Raw genomic sequence first — 21037 nt, 5'->3', positions numbered from 1 at the left:
TAAGGACACTTATGGTCCTTTTTTCAACATTCTAATTTAATGTAAAAATGGAATAAGAGGAAAGCCATCATTATGAGAAAAGATCGTTTAGTGCCAATAGATATGTAATCATTGAATTTTTTCCTGTCCTTTCTTCTTAAATAAGAAATTGGCATATCTATAGGATCTTTTGCATTCTTCCTTAGGCTTAAAGTTGAGTCTACTCAGGGAATCATCCTGATCAAATTCTACCTCAGTCCTTGAAGAGTGTCCAGTTGAAATGGAGTTTCGTGAGAACTGACTCACAGTGGAACACTTGCAAAATTCCAGTCCTTCTATTCTGTAGAGTTCAGATGAAGATTTTTGTACTGCTGTTGATTTCCCAACAAACTTGTTCCTGGGGTGAAATCTGAAACTGGCCCCAGTTCATGGTGGGCAAGTAAAGACTGAAGAAAGAAGCTACCACTCCAGATTGACAGATGGCTAGTTTAATAAGCAAAGAAATTTAGCGTACAAGTCTTGACTGGGGGTACCACAAAATGAGGAGGTCTCCACACTATTCACCAAAATTTTAAAAGTTTGTACAGAGTCCTGACCTGGGTTCCATCACATAATTGATCCAAATGGCCTCAACAACACCTTACCTTCTTTAGGCTGTACCCTTAAAACAGCTCCTAGTAGTAGGAATGGTGGACAGAATGCATGTTCCAAGGATGGGGTGGGGGTGAGGAACCTCTAATTACCTGAGTCTAGCTCTTGGGCCAGCCCAAGGTCAGGTCTTTTCCTTGGCATGACTTCCTCCAACACCTGCCAACCAAAACTAAAATCAAGATCAAAGTCCTCAGGGGTGAGCTTTGACCTCCTGAGTGATCCTTCACTCACCAAACACCCAAAATGTGAGAGTGATTTGCTCTTTCAAATTTTGATTTCTGTGTTGATGCCTAGTTCACGGATTGACTGGTTGCCTGCTTTACCCCAGTCTCCTTTCATGACTATAGCCTCTTCCTCTGCCTTTCATTCTTCACCCATCCTCGGATACACACACACACACACACACACACACACACACACACACACACACACAGGCATTTTAGGGCATAATATCTTTATTTAGAATCTTTAAGAAGTGTTAGATATCTGTTCTCCTTATTGTTTTCCCCACTCTACCCTGCACATACTATTGGAGGTTCTTATATGAAATAGCCTATTTCTCAGAATCCCATTTTAGCTCATTATGTCCCTACCCTTCTTCCTGCATTGCAAATCCTTATGTAGCTCCATATCAGGTCTAGTGAGCCCTTTCTTACTATTTATGCATATTTGATTTTTATTTGTCATTTGTATAATCTGATTTAACATGTTTTACAGAGTGCTTTCTATATGCCAGGAATTTCTAAAGACTTTATAGCTATCACATTTTTCCTCTAGTATATCCCTAGCAAATGGGATAGCACCTAACGCATATGCCTTATTAATATTTGGTGACTGATATTATGACATTATCCCAATTTACAAGAGTAAAATTGACTTATAGAGACTGAGCAACTTGGCCAAGATGCAGAATTCTAGATTTTAGCTTTCTTTGCAAAATTAGTCTTTACAGCTGCAATTTTTACTTCAGCTTTCTTTGTCAACTACCCTTGGGTTGCTCCTTTGTGTGTGTGTGTGTGTAAGCTCATACCATAACAATAACTTTCCTTTTTATCACAATTTTACAATGAAAACTATCAGAAATATAGTCATTGAACTTCATAGATCTGTACCTTGTTCCTTGTGAACCAAGATACAGTTTTAAAATTATATGACATATTTTCCTTCTCAATAATTTTAGCTGCATTTTCATCAAAAACTAAGCTAATTTAGGAGTTCCTTTCGTGGCTCAGCAGTTAATGAACCCAACTAGGATCCATGGGGATGCAGGTTTGCTCCCTGGCCTCGCTCAACAGATTAAGGACCTGGTGTTGCCATGAGCTGTGGTGTAGGTCACAGACATGGCTCAGATCTGGCATTGCTGTGGTTGTGGTATAGGCCAACGGCTATAGCTCCAATTTGACCCCTAGCCTGGGAACTTCCTTATGCTGCAGGCAAGGCCCTAAAAAAACAAACAAAAAAATAAAGCAAGCAAACAAATGTCAACAATGACAACAACAAACTAACCTAATTTATCCAACTGTAAATATACTATTTTTTTGAAAATTCACTTCATAGAAATTGGAAGTCGATTAAAAATATAAAACAAAAAAACAGGCTGAGGGTCATTTCCCTAAGGAAGAATATATAAAAAGAAGCTACAGAAGATCTCTTGCTTCTCAAAATTTTGGCTTTAAATTTCAAAAGAAGGTCTTAGAAGCTGATTAAATGGGTCTAAAAGAGTAAAATACAATGAATGATAAATAGAAGTATAACTTTTTAATGAAAGAACATCAATCCCTTTCCTTTATAGTATCATTTACTCTTTACAACTTTGTATTTATCATTACATAGAATCTGATCATTCGAGGGTGTGTGGTGTGTGCATGTATATATGCGTGTGTGTGTATACACATTTCATTCCAGTATGCAGCATTTCGTGCACACTTTGGCAGAAAAATCATTTTATTAGAAATGAATTTTAACTGCAATATTTACCAGTGAATTCTGAAGACCCCTCAATTTTTTATGTATTTCATTTTTTATTTATATAAATTACAATTCCAAATAACTCTAGTAGCACAGATATTTCCTTTTATTAATTAATTCAACAAATGTATACATTCCAGGTACAAATAAGGTTCTGAAAAAAGCTTATCAAAATGCATGTTTCTAAGCCTTGTTATACAAATTCAAAGTTAGCATATCTCATGGGGGCTTCGAAATCCGAATTTTCAATACGAACCAATGATTATTCTGATGTATACAATCCAAGTATCACATCAGAGAAATATAGACTAGTCAGAATAGCCCTGGACAAGGAAAAAGAAGGCCAAACTTATAGATCTTACTTTAACTTCAATAGCCATGTGATCATTAGAAATGTGTTTATTTAATTTTGTTTTATTATCCTTGACTATAATATGAGTAAATTAAATTTGTATTTTCAACAAGGAAGAAGTTCTATTTAAACTACATTTGTTGGAGTTCCTGTCATGGTACAGCAGAAACAAATCCAACAATGAACAATGAGGTTGCGGGTTTGATCCCTGGCCTTGCTCAGTGGGTTAAGGATCAGGTGTTGCCATGAGCTGTGGTGTAGGTCTCAGATGCTTCTTGGATCTGGCATTGCTGTGCCTCTGGCATAGACCAGCAGCAACAGCTCTGATTAGATCCTTAGCCTGGGAACCTCCATATGCCGTGGGTGTGGCCCTAAAAAGACAAAAAAATAAAAAAATAAATAAACTACATTTATTAACTTACAACTCTGTAATTATAAATTTATAATCACATTGTTTATTAAATTGAAAATTAGTCTTTTCCTCTCTAATAATCTTCTTTATGATCAAGAATAAAGATTCAAATTGTATTTAATTTATGAGAAGTAAGTCCCTGGAGTTGAACATGAGACTATGAGGTCTGTGCTTATATAATTCTGAGCTTTGAGGAGTTTCAAAGTTACTTAGAGGAACTTTTTGGAATTATTAAATAGAAATCTTTCTTTCCAAAGTTCTGAATCACATACTGCAGAAAACAATTTCTAAATAGCCAAATTCCACTTAGCAAAATGCGATTATAAACCCCCCCTTTTTTTTTTATAAGAGAGATAGAAAACATAAAAGAAAACAGTGTCTAAGATAAAACAAGGGGAAGATTTTTAGCTTCCTTGATTCATCCTCTGACTGTGTTCATTCAAGGACAACTTCACACTTAAACATTTGCAGAATGATTCTAAGACACTGTGTATAGAACAATGATCCAAAGACATTTCAGGAGCTTATTTATCAAAGACAGCTTGACTTTGGCCACCATAATTTATGACAGAAGGAAAGCACACTAATACTTTGTAAAAAAAATCCACATCATAAAGGCAAAAACAAAAGATGACCATGCAACTTTTAGTTTACCTGGAAAAAAAAAAAATCAGTCAATAGAATGCTGGCATTATAAGTATTACTAGTAATATCAAACTTTTATGACATGTGCTACAGTATCAAAATATGTTTACTACAGGTCATTATCACAATTAGGGAGGATATCAATCAGCATGACAGTTTTTATCTCCTTGCAGAGACATTAGAACTAATAAGTATCAGATTCATCACTAGTATCCAAGCCCTTCTTTCTCTCAATCATTATCCCAGATTAAAGCATTTAGTGTTAAGAAGGAATTTCTAATCACTCTATCTAATTCAGCCCTCCCTTAATCACATACCTTCCAATCACCTTCATATCTTTCACAATCCATATCATCATCTGTTCTTTGTGTATAACTTGAAAGTGTACTATATAAACATGGTACCATGTCCACTCTGTTCTCTACTGTATTGTCTTGAAAAGTGCTTAGGACAGAGTAGAGACAACTTAGATTTGTTAAAGACTAAATAACCAATGAAAACTCATTTTTAAATTATTTTTCATCTTTTATTTTCATTATTTTCCCTTTCTTTCTTTTCTCTTTTTTAAAAAATGCACATCTCAAAATATTTCTACTCAAAGCTTAGTTTGGCTTTTGGAAAAAGTCATGACAAGATACCTTTTTGGTGTAGTAGAGGATATTTTTGGAATAGATCTGTTTCCAGTTGTCTGGAACTGAGAAGGGTCTGAGATTTTACCCTACTTACAAGCTAACAATTTAGCCTGCCATGGTTTTAAAGAAATTAGCAGAAACCATGAGACATCTGGACCAGAGATACAGGAATTCATTACTTATGGCACAATAGGAAGCATGAGCTTCAAAAACACATCAGTTCCCCTTACTGCCCCAAACCTATGGCCTCAGCATAGCGAACTAGGTGATTCTGTATACACAGTGGCATCTATAAGGGAGGTTTATTGGCAAACTTTGCAGACATTAATTTAGATTCTTCTTTAGGAAGTAAATCCACTCTCTTCCCAGGAGGTATATACTATCTTTATCATCAAAGACTATTTATTGTACAAACATCTTTGGGAAGACTGTCCAGAACATGTTAACAAAATCATTCAGAAATCTAAGAGGTGCAAGGAAACGATCTTCCCAAAAGGCCTGAATCAGATAAAATATAGCAGATTTATATGTCTTTGATTTTGTCAGGATTCTTTTCCTCTCACTTAGGATGAATTGGTCTGCATGCAGTTAAAAAAAAAAAATGCCTCAGTTTGAAAAAAGTCTCCTATAATGATGTTAGACACTAGAAAATGAACAATGCAATCATTTACATCTTTCAAAAATGTTCATGTCTCTGTATTTATATTTTTCTATTCTCTACTGTGTGACTCTGATCTTTCTAGCTGTTTAGATTTCATATTTATTCTTTTTAGCAATTTTACAACATAGATTATGTCACTCCATGTTTTATATTCATATATCTATGAATAAATAATCTTAGTAATACTTCCAATGTCAATGTTGGTAAAATGCTTTGTAGATGAAAAACTATTGTCACTGTGCCAAATGCTCAGAGTGTGCCTGAGTCCTGTGGTGATGATTTAGCCAAATAAAAGCAATGAGAAATCAGCTGCAAGCAAATTCATGTGATCAGAGTGTGTGAGAAAGCAAGTGAAATTAGGTAAAAACTGACCACTTGTAAGTGGAAAGAATGATTTAAAATGTTGGTGTTATAATGTAATAGATTCAACAACAAAAAATTCTCAACATCATATTTCTCATACAAACTAACAATTAGATTACTGTTAAGCAGTATTTAAAAGTTAAGGAACTGGAGTTACCATCATGGCACAGTGGAAACAAATCTGACTAGGAACATGAGATTGCAAGTTCCATCTCTGGCCTCATTCAGTGAGCTAAGGATCTGGCATTGCCATGAGCTGTGGTGTAGCTCGCTGACACAGCTCAGATCTGGTGTTGCTATGGCTGTGGTGTAGGCCAGCAGCTGTATCTCTGATAACACCCCCAGCCTGGGCACCTCCATATGTCACAGGTGTGTCCCAAATAAATAAATAAATAAATAAAGGTTAAGGAACTTATGTAATTTGTGATGCAGACATTTATGCACATAAGTGGTATCAAAGGGTATGTATATGCATTGGGTCAATTTGTATGTGAATAATTTTAAACACCTTATGAGATTGATGGATGGCACTCATCTTCCTCCATGAACCCATCAAAAAATACATCTACATGTGGAAATAGTTCTCACTGAAAATTAACTGGAAACTGTCAAAAAGACGCCTCTACAAATAAACTATAAAAAGATCAACACAGAATCAGATAGGAAGGGAAAAGAAGCAGTCAGGTCAGGCACTGTGACCCCAGGACAGGACTCAGAGGAAAGAGGAGATCACAGAGGTGGAGCTATGCCCTGGGGAGTGTCTGGCTCAAGCCGTGTAGTGGGGTCCCCAGTCCCGGGATCTGACACAGGGAAGGCAAACCCCTTTGGATGGTTGGAGGACTGGTGGATACAACAGGAGGGCTTTAGGTAGCCTGGGGCTCAAATGCTCTGGCTTGCTACTGCGGCTGGAGGGGAGGGCTGCTGGTATCCTGTGACCACCCTGGTATGTGTCGCAGTCTAAGCCAAGTGAATGCTTCCACCCTGATACTTCACATTACACCTTTGCACCAGACCAAGTGTTACCAAAATCCGGCCTCTGTCTACCAGTGCCAAATGGAAAAGCGGAGAAAGGTTTTAGGGCAATGGAGAAAAAAAAAATAGCTTTATTGCTCTGCCAGGCAAAGGAGGCCACAGCAGGCTAATGCTCTAAAAATTGTGCCCTTTTTTGGGAGAGAAGAGAATGTGGTTTGGGAGTAGAAAATATGGTCTCAGATAAGGACCATGGTAGATGCAAGCTTTCATTCTTCTTCAAAGTTGGTGTTTAGTGGCCCCAGGACTGGTTCTGGTGGTCCTCCTCTCTGGCTTTCATTTGTTGGGGGTTTTGATTCTATGGAAGGACTCAAAGACATTGTTATATGCATTCCTCGAGGAGGAACCAGGATCCTGCCCCAAGGCTGCACTATTGTTTCTTGATGGTCCCTCACTTATCTCCACATCCCCTCCCTTCCCTGATTAGCAACTAATGGAACTAGCCCTTTGGAACTCAGAGAATGTCATGGAGGCTAAGCTCATTCCCTACAAACAAGGAATGGCAGACACCGGAAGGCATGTGCCCAGGAGCACCACAGGATCCTGCTCAGTTTCATAAGAGTTGCCCTGACCAGGCAGAAAACTCAGCCATGGGACACAGAAACTCAAACCAGGGTGGCATCTGAGTGGAGGAGAGGGTTGGTGGCCCTCACTCAGGGGAGCATGTGGAGGCAGTACCAACATGTGGGAGAGAGCTGACCACCACAGCCCACACCAGATATATGCTAAGAACTCACACATACCTTGCCTGCCCTAAGGCACACCTCCACAGCAGGGAAGGAGTTGCAGACACTGGGAGTAGTGATTGGCTATGAAGGACAAAGGAAAATCAGACCCAAGGCTGCATCTGAGCAGGACTGGGGCAGCCAGTGATGGCACTTATACAGACACATATTGGAGAAAGGCCAGGCTTCTGTTTATGACCAGTTCCCCTCAGCCTATGCCCAGTCATGAGTTTGTCTACTATGCTTTTTTTTTTCTTTGATATTCCATGTATACTTTTACCTCTAAAGGAGACATTTGAACATCAACCACTCATCAGAGAAAATCAACCATTCCTCATTAGAGAATATTGATTACAATCATCTTTCCCTTTTTCATTAATTCACAAATGAAAGTACATGGTAGGTACATCTGATTGGTAGAGCTCAATTGTAAGAAGGTAGAAAAGTAAATTTTCTTTTTATGGACCACACCCACGGCCTATGGAAGTTCCCAGGTCCAATTAGAGCTGCAGCTGCTGGCATATGCCACAGCCACTGCAACGCAGGATCTGAGCTGCATCTGTGACCTGCACCACAGCTCATAGCAACACCAGATCCTTAACCCACTGATTGAGGCCAGGGATCGAACCCGCAACCTCATGGTTCCTACTCCGATTCATTTCCACTGCGCCATAATGGGAACTCCCCTAGAAAAGTAGTTTTTTTTAATAAGAGTAGAGCATATTAATTAAGAACTTGTTGGAAGTTCTCTTGTGGTGCAGGGGGTTAAGGGTTCAGTGTTGCAGCAGTTGTGGTGCAGGCTGCAACTGTGGTGTGGGTTTTATCCCTGACCCAGTAACTTCCACATGCTGAGGGTTCTATGAGGAAAACAAAAAAAAAAAACAAAACTTGTATTGAAATCCTGCGTTTACCATTTATAAGCTCTGTGGATTGGAGGAGTCAGTTACTATACCTCATTTTTTTTTCATCCACAAACCAGAAATAATTGCAACTATCAAAGAGGGTCACAGGCAAGATTCAATTAGTTAATTACTGTAAAATTCTCTAAGATATGTCCAGAACATAGGGCTCAAATAATATTGCTACTTTCTAATATTATCATTATCATTGATTTACTATTTTCATTATCACTATCATTAGTATCTGTCATGTTCAACTTATAATTTATGAGACACAAGCTCTGCCTTCTAACAATATTCTGTAAATCAGAAAAGTTCCCAGATTTAAGAGGGCAACTTAGGTAGCATGAGTCAAAAAGAATAACATTGTTACATAAACAAAGCCTCCAACTCACAATCTGTCAATCAAAGCTTTCTACTAATAAATTTCATCCCACCAATCTGAAATATTTCACCCATTTCTCAGTACTACAATTTATAGCCAGCCAAATTAAGGTCTTTGGATGTGGAACTGTTGACTATTCCTTGGCACTTAACATGCCAGTATAATTAAAAGTTTTGGACATTGTCATTCTATCATATGAAACAAACCTCATTAATTACATTGCTTTGTAATGCCATCCTTGATTCTGTGTGGGGAATATTATTACCCATATTAGAGTGGTGGTTTGAAAAAGAAGTGTGAGCAAAATCACTGAGGCAGACATCGATTGAATTGGCTACATCCCAGTTTGTAGAATTATGTGTTTGCAGCCTATGAATAGATAAAAAAATGGGAAAATGAATTGCTGCAAAAGAAGAAAATAGCATCTTTTATAAATTAATCTGATAATGGTATATAAGAAGTATTTTATAAAGTGTTTAAAAGTAGAGATGCTCACGAGGAGAAGGCTGATGAGATATTGGCCAGTTATTTTTGGCTGAAAAACATAAACAGTAGCTTTAATTTTACAAAGGAAAAATCACTTGACTGGTCGCATTAAATAGAAGTGCAGTTTGGTTAGGACTGGACTCAAGTTATTAGTGACAGAAATTGTTAAATAATAATAAAAGTATCAACTTTGGATGGCAGATGATGGATTCATTGTAGGATTCACTGAGTCTGAGTTAGCATCAGTATACTGAAATGCTGCTTTTGCACCTAGGAATGCAGTTTGGGAAGTTGTCAAAGACATGAAGATAAGGAAACTCATTGTAAGTATTTACAGCTCATCAACATTGAAATAACCATTAAAGTCATGAAGGTTGGTAAAACTGTTAAGATTGGAAGCAGACAAGAAGAGGCATAAAGATAATTTAGCAAAATGTCCTTAGAGAAACCTGTATTTGGATGTGGGTGTGGTCAAAGAAAACAAGGAATTTAGAAGAGTGAAGAGAAGATGACAAGAGTATCATATAGTCCAAGATGGAAGACAGTATCAAGCAATTGCTTTGTGTGATACAGAGAAATTTTGGAGGCAAACAGAAAAGGAAAACATCTATCCTCAGGGAAAACTGCTATGTGATATAGAAGGTCAGTATTTTGAAGCTAAGTATAAATTTCTCTAAAGCTAATGTCCATATGATTAATAGTTTATAAAAAAAATTGAGGAGAGAATGTAATCATGAAGATATAAAAACTGCATAGCACAGGGAACCATATCCAGTCTCCTGGAATAGACCATTATGGAAAATAATATAAAAAAACAATATATATAATGTATGACTGAGTCACTTTGCTGTACAGCAGAAATGGCACAACATGGTAAATCAACTATACTTTAATAAAAAAATTAAAAAATATGTTTAGAAAAACCCTGTTCACAGAAGATTTTCACAAGAACAAGATAAAGAAACAGAACAAGAAAATGTGTGTGTTCAAATACGTTTAACATATACATAAAAAATAGTTACCAAATACAAAAGAAAAATTTTATTTGTCCAGAGTCCCTTGGTCAAATTTCCCCGTTAGAATCCTGACATTCTTTAATGTTCACCACTTAATTAGTGTCATTTTTCCTCCTGTCTTTGTTATGAAAGATGAAAATTCAAATATCCAACTAACAATTCTGGTTTTCAAATAAATCTCACTAATAAATGTAACTGTACCGAAAATGTAATTTTCTCATCTTTATAATATTGAAAATTAGAATGTGTAAAATTTCTTCTGTTAAATCTCTTTTGTTATTTAGAGTTGCTATTGGAGAACAGAAGAATTTCCCAATAAATCTCTTATATGAAACAATAGTTATGGAAGTCATCAATCGATAATTTTTATTTGGAAAAGGTCATAAGCCTAGAAGGACATTTTACCACTTCGAAATATGTTCTGGATTGAGTGACAAATTCTTTAGATTGACCCTCTGAAAGTTCCGATTCCCAGTTTTGTTTGAACAGGGAGAGGAAAGGGGAATTTTCTCTACAACCATAAAATTGAAATAATAAGAAGGACTCAGAGGACTAAAACCAAAAGTAATATGTAAATATAGTATGCACTTTTTTACAGAGATATGTTAATCTCTGCTAATATGGTTGGTTACCTGAAACGTGTACGCTATTGTTTTTTTGAAATAATAAAAAGCTTAAAAAAAATTGGGTTTTGCCTAGGGAATACAAATGTGACTACTGGCAAGAATCTGTTATTATTATTCTTCAATAATCAGAAAAAATACTTTTATTTTTTAAAAGTAAAAATACTTTTAAAATATTTGGAATCACATATAAAAGGACAAATAAATAAGCACATTTTACTATTATGAATGAATATGAAGGTGAGGCTATATGTATCTTTTTTTTTGGCTTTTTACAGCTGCACTCGCAGCATATGGAAGTTCCCAAACTGGGGGTCAATCAGAGCCACAGCTGCTGACCTACACCACAGCCACAGCAATGTGGGATCCATACTGTTTCTGTGAAATTCACCACAGCTCATGGCAACACCTGATCCCAAATCCACTGAGCAAGGCCAGGGATCACACACGCTTCCTCAAGGATACTGGTCAGATTTGTTTCCATTGCACCACAATGAGAACTCTTATATGTATCTTTCAAGTCAGAAAACTTCCTTAGTGATCTTGCTACATCCTTCCTAGAGAGACTCTGTTCTCAGTAGAAAATTAAAAGCTGTATTTTATTAAGACAAAAAAATGTATGGCTTTGAATACACTGAACTTCCCCAACAAAATGTGTTGACTAATCTTCAGTGTGATGATTATGGTAAAAACAAAAATGAGTTTAATATCTATCTGCTACCCTGATGTGGAGACCTATGGTTATATTAGTTGTATTTGAACTCCAAAGGAATCATTTATTATCAGCACAAAGCCACAAAGGCACTGAGGAAAAAATAATTTTTTTTGAAATTATTAAAGGCTAACTAGCTCAAATGAGTTTTACAAATCGAAAGTTTTTGCACAGCATTGCATTATTTATCTTTTTTTGAAATTAGATACACAGAGAATTCTCATACCTGAAATATTAGTGGAGCAAGTAACTTTCTTTATAATTAAACCTTTGTGCTTTTTTAAAATTGGTAGGTGTGTAATGTTGTGCCCTTCTTTCTAATTTCTCCTTTTCATTCTTTAGCAGCAGGCAAGGTGTCTGGCTGTCTCCATAATATGAATGGTTGAACATTTCTTGTAAAGAATGGAATACAGTATGCTGTAAGAATTGCATAAAAAATTCCTCAGTGAATAGAAAAAAAGGCTCTGGGACCTTGGATGTCAATTCCAGGAGAGACAAATTTATAAGTATAACAATCTGTCTCGTGTAACTGACATCTAAGGTCCCAGAGGTCTTTTCCCTATCACTAAGGATTTTTCGTGCATTTCCTATAATATGAAAAAAACTGTGAGTGTAACATTTAGATATTTTGGCTGCACATGAAAGGACCTTTGTCAATTTTGTTGTAGATTCATACCCCAAATCAATTTTAATTATTAAAGTTTAATCTTCAATAGAAGAGACTTCTATACCATTGCAATAAAGATATGTTCAAATTCAGTTTGCTCAGCAATTTAGTATTTCACCAAAGAACCAATAATAAAGCAGCCACTTACCCTTGTAGGTTAGTAGGCACCAAATGAGGTATGTTTACTTTGGGACTCAAAGAGGTGTGGTTGTCACTCACAGAACTGCAGCAGAAACACAAATGACTTGTTTAGTGGCCTGAAGGGCTAAGTGTACTCTTCAAAGTGACATCTGCCATGCAGTGTCTAGGGCATTAAGGAAAATAATAACTGTGGCTCCAGGAGGCTAAATTTGTCTCTCCTGGAATTGGAAAACAGAAAGCTGGAGCTGTCCCCAAAATGTTGCAAATCATGTAAATGTATTGATGAGTCCATGGGGCCACATAGACACAAAGCTTGATTCCAGCTATGGGTAAAAAATTCTTTTCAAAGATTCATTTCTGCTTAAAACTAAAATCATATTATTTTGTCAGAGTCAAGCAAAGAAATGTAATAATATGAACTCCCACTGATCCATGAGCATGGAAAAAAAATCTCTTCATTTAACTTTTGTTTCTCTTAACAATGTTTTTGTAGTTTTCAGTGTATAGGTCTTATACATATTTAATTACATTTAACCACAAAATATTTGGGGAGTATTATGATAGTACTTTTACATTTAAATGACATTTTATTGGTATTAAATACAAGTAATGTATTAATATTAATATTGTCTCCACATATACACATGCTTTTCATAGTTCATTGAACTATATATTTAAAAATAGTATAGTTTATGGTATATAAATTGTGTCAATAAAGTTGACTCTAGAATAGGTCTGGCACTGGCAATGTCCTTATGGGTATAGGATTTTTTGGATAAGTAAATGAGAAAATTCCTGTAATATGCTTGTCACACTCCTAACAAAAAGGACAAAAATTAGCTGTTATCCTAATTTTTGAATTATATATTTATATATATATTTACTATAAATTAAATGCTAGTTGCAATTTATATATTTTTTCAATATATATATTACATGTATAATACATCTTGTACACATAAACATGATAAACATGGTGTATTACTGGGGATTTTTAAATATTTTAACGTTATTGGAATATAAGCCTTATAAAGACAGAAAAAGTTATTGGTTTAATTCCTCTGACGTGAGTCCTTTGAAGTTCTTCTTGGTTGCATGCTTTTCAGGTTTACTCAGGTTTCTGCTGCTTCAACTTTATGTAAGTGATGCTCAGAAAACTTTCATTTGTGTTTCTTCAAAGTTTTTTGCTGACACAAAACACTTCTTTGTCTTAATCTTAGGATAGGATGACTTTGTCTTATTGGACACAATTTTTTTGTGTTCATGAGTTTCACCTTTTGTTATTACAATGACTGAATATCCTCCTTCCATCCTCAAGATTCTTAGAAGCAGAATTTAAATCCCTCTAAGGGTGGACTTACCTATATGCAGTATTAATTATAATAATAAAAAAGGAGTAGTAGAAATAATTATATATATGTGTGTATCATGTACAACATGACAAGTGAGACTTATAAATATGTATGTATATGAATGATATAGATATGCATATATATATAAATTTAGTCCACAAAATAAGTATGAATTGGGTACTAATTATATTCTTATTTTCAGATGAATTGTAGAACAGAGTAATTAAATGGCTTCCTTGATGTCTGATCATCTTCAAGCAGCCTCAAACTGATGTAGTCTGAGGCTTGTAACCAGGATCTCAAATATTATAGTCTCCTGCTACTCAAAATTCTCTTTTTTGATAATATAGTCACATTAAATTAGTTACAATGAGTTATGGGATTTAAATGACCCATGGTTAAATCAATTCATTTTATGTCCTGGAGCAAAAACATAATCATAGGCATGGATCTCATATTTTTAATATTTAAGTTCAAGGTGACTATGCATCTGAAACTCACTTTCAAACTCATATAAAGTAGATTCACATTCCACCTTTAAAATGTTAGTCCTCCTTGGACAATTAACTTGGATTTAAAATAAGGTTGCATGATATTATGTTTTCATAAAACAGAATATGTCCCTGTCCTTCAATTAACTTAAATCTTAAAGATATATTTTTGATATAGGTTTTAAGACACCTTCCAGAAGGTTTTGGCAACATAAATTTGTAAGGCGTTTCTGTGTGATTGTCTAAATATAATGAAAAAATGATGGCAATATTTTGCCTGTATTATTCCTGGCTCTTCAAATAACAGCTCTTGATATTGCATTTAAGCAGCTTTTTACTCAGTCATAAAATATCTATCTTTCTATCTATCTAAACATTATATATACATAAATTTTATATTCATATATGATATGAACCTTCTTAGCATATAAGATTGAAGTATGACTATCAGAAAAGAAACAAGTCATTCAGATCAATCTTCATTTTGAATGAACAGGGTGATCCATGTAAATTCCTCTTAAGTTCATATGTGATTTCTACTTATGGTGATGAAATGAAATCCAGTTTGATTCAATGTATTATATTTAAATTATGTTAAAAGATACAGATATCCTTCCCATTTTTACAAGGTATTTGATCAGTAGCTTACGTGTGCTCCGTTTATGACTTTCTTTACTCACAAAATGAGTTTTCTTACAGCTTTTGAAAACAATCTGTCCCTGTCATCACATCCTGGGCTATTCAATGTGTCTTCTATAGTTTCATTTTTTTTTCAGTTATTTTCTGGAAATAAGACCACTGAAAACAGGTTTTCAGCAAATAAAGTGTGGTATAATAAACATGTATTTTGCATTCATTTGTCATTTTGTTTTATTTTATTTATTTTTTTAAGGCCACACCTGTGGCATATGGAAGTTCCCAGGCTAGGGGTCCTCAAACTAGAGCTGCAGCTGCAAGCTTATGCCACAGCCATGGTAATGTGGGAACCAAGCTGCATCTGTGACTTACACCACAACTTGTAACAATGCCAGATCCTTAACCCACTGAACAAAGCCAGGGTGGAACCCACATCCTCATGGATATTATGCTGGGTTGGTAACCTACTGAGCCACAATAGGAACTCCACTTTGTCATTTTAATTTGATTGTTGAGGACTACTAAAAATTGACAAGAATAAATTTTGTTTTTGCTCAATATTTTAAAAAATTCAATGCCCTTTGTGATCTGGTGCATAATAGAAAGCATACATAATTCTTGGAGGAAATTTACAAGGACAGAGTAAAATTGAAATAGATTTATTCTGTTATTTGGAAGTCTAGAATTTTTGAAACAAACAACATTTAAAAGAGATGATGATGTTGATGATGGTGATAATACACTAAAAGTATAAATAAAACATAAAGAGCTAAGAAGATCAGACTCTAAGTAGATCTGATACTGTCACTACCAGAACTAAAAATCAGAGAAGGATCAAAATGGCAGAGGAGTAAGATGTCATGCTCACTTTCTCCCACAAACACATTAAAACAAAAACAAAACTGCATGTAGAACAATTCACACAGAACAGCTATTGAATGCTGGAAGAATTTAAACCTCCCAAAATGGCAAGAAACCCTCCACATAACAGGGTAGAAGAAAAGGAAAAAAAAAAAAAGATAGAGAGAAAGAATCAGGATGGGAAGAGCATTCTTGAGATGGAGCTGTGAAAGAGAAAAGAACCCACACTCTGGGAAGCCACCTAACTGACCGGGAGATCAGGCAAGATGGAGGGACCTTAAAGTCACTGAGAAAAAAACCACAGCAGCTGAACTGAGGAGGGAAAAGCAGAGTGAGAGCCTCACAGATTATCTGTACTACTGCCCTAGACAATACAGCCTGAGATGCTCAGGTGGGGGCTGAGCACTTGAGATTCAGTCTCTGGAGGTCAGTTCTGGGAAGAGGACTATGATTGTCACTATGGAGACAGCCTGAGGGGCTAGGGAGCAGTGTGCTGTGTACTGGGGAACAGAATGCCACAGGCTGGGGAATGGAACACCATAGCCAAGGGGACTCTGGAGAAAGTCTGGACCTGCAGGAGAAGCAAGGTGCTATTGTTGGGGAGGGTGAGAGGAGAAGCGTAAGACTGCCATAAGAATCTCCCTGCACACGCACAGGCTCTCAGAAGGTGTGGAGCCTCTGGCATGGGCTATGGTTGGAGACTAGGCCTTTCTTGTATGGGCTATGGGTGAATGGGCACCTCTCGTGAGGGCCAAGGACAGTGGGGGGCTCGGCACAACACCTTTTGCATGATATACAGGTGCTGGGGACAAACCACAGCAGTTTGAACTGAAATGAGTTTCAGTTCATATCAGAAACCATAGGGAGGAGTGGCCTGCCACCACTAGGGGTCTGTAAACAAGCTCTACCTGCAGCCCCAGTCACCACAGAAGTCTGCAATAAAGAGAGCTCTGCAAACAATCACCACCCATTGTTGCTCCTAGTCCCCTGGAAACACACCTGCCCTGCTGCTGACATGTGCTTGATCAGTGTTACTTCCCAGGACCCCGCAACCAGGAGCAGCCTGTGCAGTATTTCCTGCATGGGATAAGCAGGATGGGGTGCTTCTTGTATGGTTTACATGTGGTGGGGCAAACTGCTGTGGCCAGCACTGCAGGTCAACAGGCGATCCTGGAAAAGGGATGACACAGCATAACAGATCACAGCATAAGAGATCACTCCTACATTTAGAAAAGTGGGGGACCAGGAGGCACACCATTCCACAGAACAAAGGCCTCTAGGTTTCAGCCCACACGCCTTTTATTAGAGAAAGTGATATAGGTTAATGAGCAAAATCAGGTGCAGTTAATGATAACACTCTCTTACTGCTGTGTCTTTGCACATGTACCAAATTTGTTTATTGCATCATTTAGCAGTTTCCAAGGTCTCCAACAGCAAACCACCAAAGTTGTCTTACTATAGTGGTGGGCTTGGACAGCCATCACTAGGGGTCTGTGAACAGGCTCTACTTGCAGCCCTAATCATCTCAGAGGGCACCACAGAGGAGGGCATGGCAACTGAATACATCTGTTGTTGCTCTTACTCCCACGGGAACTCACATACTCTGCCACTGCCACAGCCAAATGGTCCGGGCACCATGTAAATCTGCCTGAGGCTCATTACCACTTCCCAGGGCCCTGCAACTAGAAGTAGCCTGTGCCACCATCCTGCAGGTCCTTGCTACTGGCAAGAGTCCAGCAAACAGGCACTGACTACTAACCTGTGCATTGCCTCCTTCTCCCTGAAACATACTCAGTACCCTGGGAATAACAGCCTGCTCACACCAAAAAAAGAGACAGCAAATATCCAAACTCCCACACCAAAAATAAATAGTAACCCCCCACAAAATACAAAGGGGTGCTATTTTACAGAAATAGTCCTCCAAAACTACAATTTGGTTTCCCTAACTTCACAGAAAAAGAAAAATATAAGCAAAATGAATAAGCTCAGAAACCATCCCAGTTAAAAGAACAGGAGAATTCACCTGAAGCAGCAAAAAATGAAACAGACCTCTGCAGTCTAATAGACATTTAATTCAAAAGGGAGATAGTGAAAATACTGAAGGAATTAAGGGTGAGTATGAAGGAATTAACAGTGAATATAAACAGTAATGCAGATTACTTTAGAAAGGAACTAGAAAATATAAGGATGAATCAAGAAAAATTAGAAAATTAATTTGCAAAAACACGAACTGACCTAAAGGCACTAAAGAGCAGAATGAATAATGAAGAGGAATGAATTAGTGACTTGGAAGATAGAATAATGGAAATCCCTCAATCAGGACAGTAGACAGAAAACCAAATGAAAAACATGAAAGCAATATAAGAGATCTATGGGATAATATAAAGCAGGCCGATCTATACATAATAAGAATTCCAGGAGGAGAAGAAAAAGAAAAGGGGATTGAAAATATATTTGAAGAAGTATGTCTCAAAACTTTCCAAATCTAAAGAAAACAGATATCAAATATAGGAAGCACAGTTGAACCCAAACAGGCCCACATCAAGACATATTATAATAAAAATGGCAAAAGTTGAAGAAAAGAGAGGATTCTAAAAACAGCAAAAGAAACACAAAACATTAATTATGAGGGACCCCCATAGGGCTATCAGCTGATTTCTGTACAGAAACACTACAGGCCAGAAGAGAGTGGGAAGATATATTCAAAGTTCTAAAAGGGAAAATTGCAGCCTAGAATATCCTACCCAGAAGAATGTATTTAAAATAGAAGGATAAATAAAGAATTTCTCCAACAAACAAAAGCTAAAAAGAGTACACCAACACTAAACCCATTCTAAAAGAAATACTGAAAGGACTTCTATAAATAAAAAAGAAGAAGAAATAGGATGGAGTAAATCATGATTAGAAAGCAATCAGTTAAATAAGCCAGTATACAGATCTAAAAGGAAAAAAAAATATCTACTGTAAAAGTGATGATAAGCACAATAAACAGCAAAAGGTAAACATGAAGATGTTAAAAAAGGATTCAGGGCATTACCATCATGGTGCAGAGAAAACAAATCCAACTAGGAATCATGAGGTTGAGGCCTCCCTCAGTGGGTTGGGGATCTGGCATTGCCATGAGCTGTGATATAGGTCACAGATGCAGCTTGGATCTGGCATTGCTGTGGTTCTGGCATAGGCCAGCAGCTATACCTTCGATTCAACCCCTCGCCTGGGAACCTCCATATGCCGCAGGTGTAGCCCTAAAAAGACAAAAGACCAAAAAAAAAAAAAATGGACTTCAAAAACTTAGAACGTGGGGAAGGAAAGTAGGAAAATCTACACTCTTTTTTCATATTATGTGTTTGTGCCTATATGACTATCAGGCTAAAGTATAGGAAGGGGTTAACATACTTAAAAAACAGGGCAACCACAAATCAAAACCAAACATTATATTCACAAAAACTAAAAAGAAAAGCACAAAAACATAAAATAAATGGAAAACATCCAAAAAAAAAAAAAAAGGAACAATGAGAAACATAGAATCAACTGGAAAACAAAGCTTCAAATAGCAATAAATACGTATCTATCAATAATTACCTTAAATGTCAATGGACCGAATGCTCGAATCAAAAGACACAGAGTGGCAGATTGGAAAAAAAAGAAAGGATGTACAATATGCTGTCTACAACAGACTCATTTAGGGCAAAGGACACATATAGACTGAAAGTGAGAGGATGGGAAAAGGTATTTCATGCCAATGGACAAGACAGGAAAGCAGGAGTTGCAATACTCATATCGGACAAAACAGACTTTAAAATGAAGGCCATTAAGAAAGACAAAGAAGGACACTATTTAGTAATAAAAGGATCCATTCAAGAAGAGGATATTACAGTCATCAATATATATACCCCAGGTATCTGGAGCACCAGATACCTACAAAAAATACTAACAGACATAAAAGGAAAAATTGATGGGAATACAAAAAGAGTAGGAGACTTTAACACCCCACTCACATCAATGGACAGATCCTCTAGTCAGAAAATCAATAACGAAAGAGAGATTCCAAAGGACACAATAGAAAACTTAGACTTAATTGACATTTTCAGGACATTATATCCAAAAAAAAAAAAAAATCAGAATATACCTTCTTCTCAAGTTCACATGGAACATTCTCAAGGACTGACCACATAGTGGGGCACAAAACTAACCTTGGCAAATTTAAGAGTATAGAAATTATTTCAAGTATCTTCTCTGATCACAATGGCATGAAACTAGAAATCAACCACAGGAAAAAAAATGAAAAAAAAACTGACTACATGGAGACTAAACAACATGCTTCTACAAAACCAATGGTCAATGAGGAAATTAAAAATACCTCAAGACAAATGATAACAGAGACACAACCATGCAAAATCTATGGGATTCCACAAAAGCAGTGCTTGGAAGGAAAGTCATAGCAATACAGGCATTCCTTCAAAAAGAAGAAAAATTTCAAATCTACAATTTAACCCACCACCTAAATGAATTAGAAAAAGAATGAACAAAACCTAAAGTCAGCAGAAGGAAGGAAATCATAATGATCAGAGAGGAAATCAATAAAATAGAGATTCAAAAAAAAAATAGAATAAATCAATAAAACCAAGAGATGGTTCTTTTGAAAGGTAAACAAAATTGACACATCTCTGGCCAGACTCACCAAGTAGAGGATAGAAAAAAACCCAAGTAAACAAATTCAGAAATGGAAGGGAGAAATCTCAACAGATACTGCAGAAATACAAAAAAAAAAAAAAAAAAAAAAAACCTGTAAGAGAATACTATGAACAATTATTTGCCAATAAATTTGACAACCTAGAAGAAATGGACAACTTTCTAGAGATTACAGCCCTCCAAAACAGAATCAAGAAGAAATAGATCAACTGAACAGACCAATCACTAAAAATGAATTGAGTATGTAATAAAAAAGCACTCCCTGCAAACAAAAGTCCAGGACCAATTGCTTCACAAGTGAATTCTACCAAACATACAAAAAGGAACTTATACCTATCCTTCTTAAACTTTTCCAAAAGTTTGAAGATGAAGGAATACTCCCAAAGACATTCTATGAGGCCACCATCCCTTAATACCAAAACCAGTCAAAAATACTACCAAAAAAAGAAAATTGTAAGCCAACCTCTTTGATAACTTATAGATGCAAAAATTCTCAACAAAATTTTAGTCAACCGAATCCAATATGTGAAAAGTATCATACACCATGACCAAGTTGGATTCATTCTAGCCTCACAAGGATGGCTCAATATATGAAAATCAATCAATGTCATACACTTCCTTAACAAAAGCAAAGTCAAAACCATATGATTACCACAATG

The sequence above is a fragment of the Sus scrofa genome, chromosome 11, assembly GCF_000003025.6.
Source record: "Sus scrofa isolate TJ Tabasco breed Duroc chromosome 11, Sscrofa11.1, whole genome shotgun sequence".
Taxonomy (NCBI): domain Eukaryota; kingdom Metazoa; phylum Chordata; class Mammalia; order Artiodactyla; family Suidae; genus Sus; species Sus scrofa.
This window is presented reverse-complemented; position numbering follows the sequence as displayed.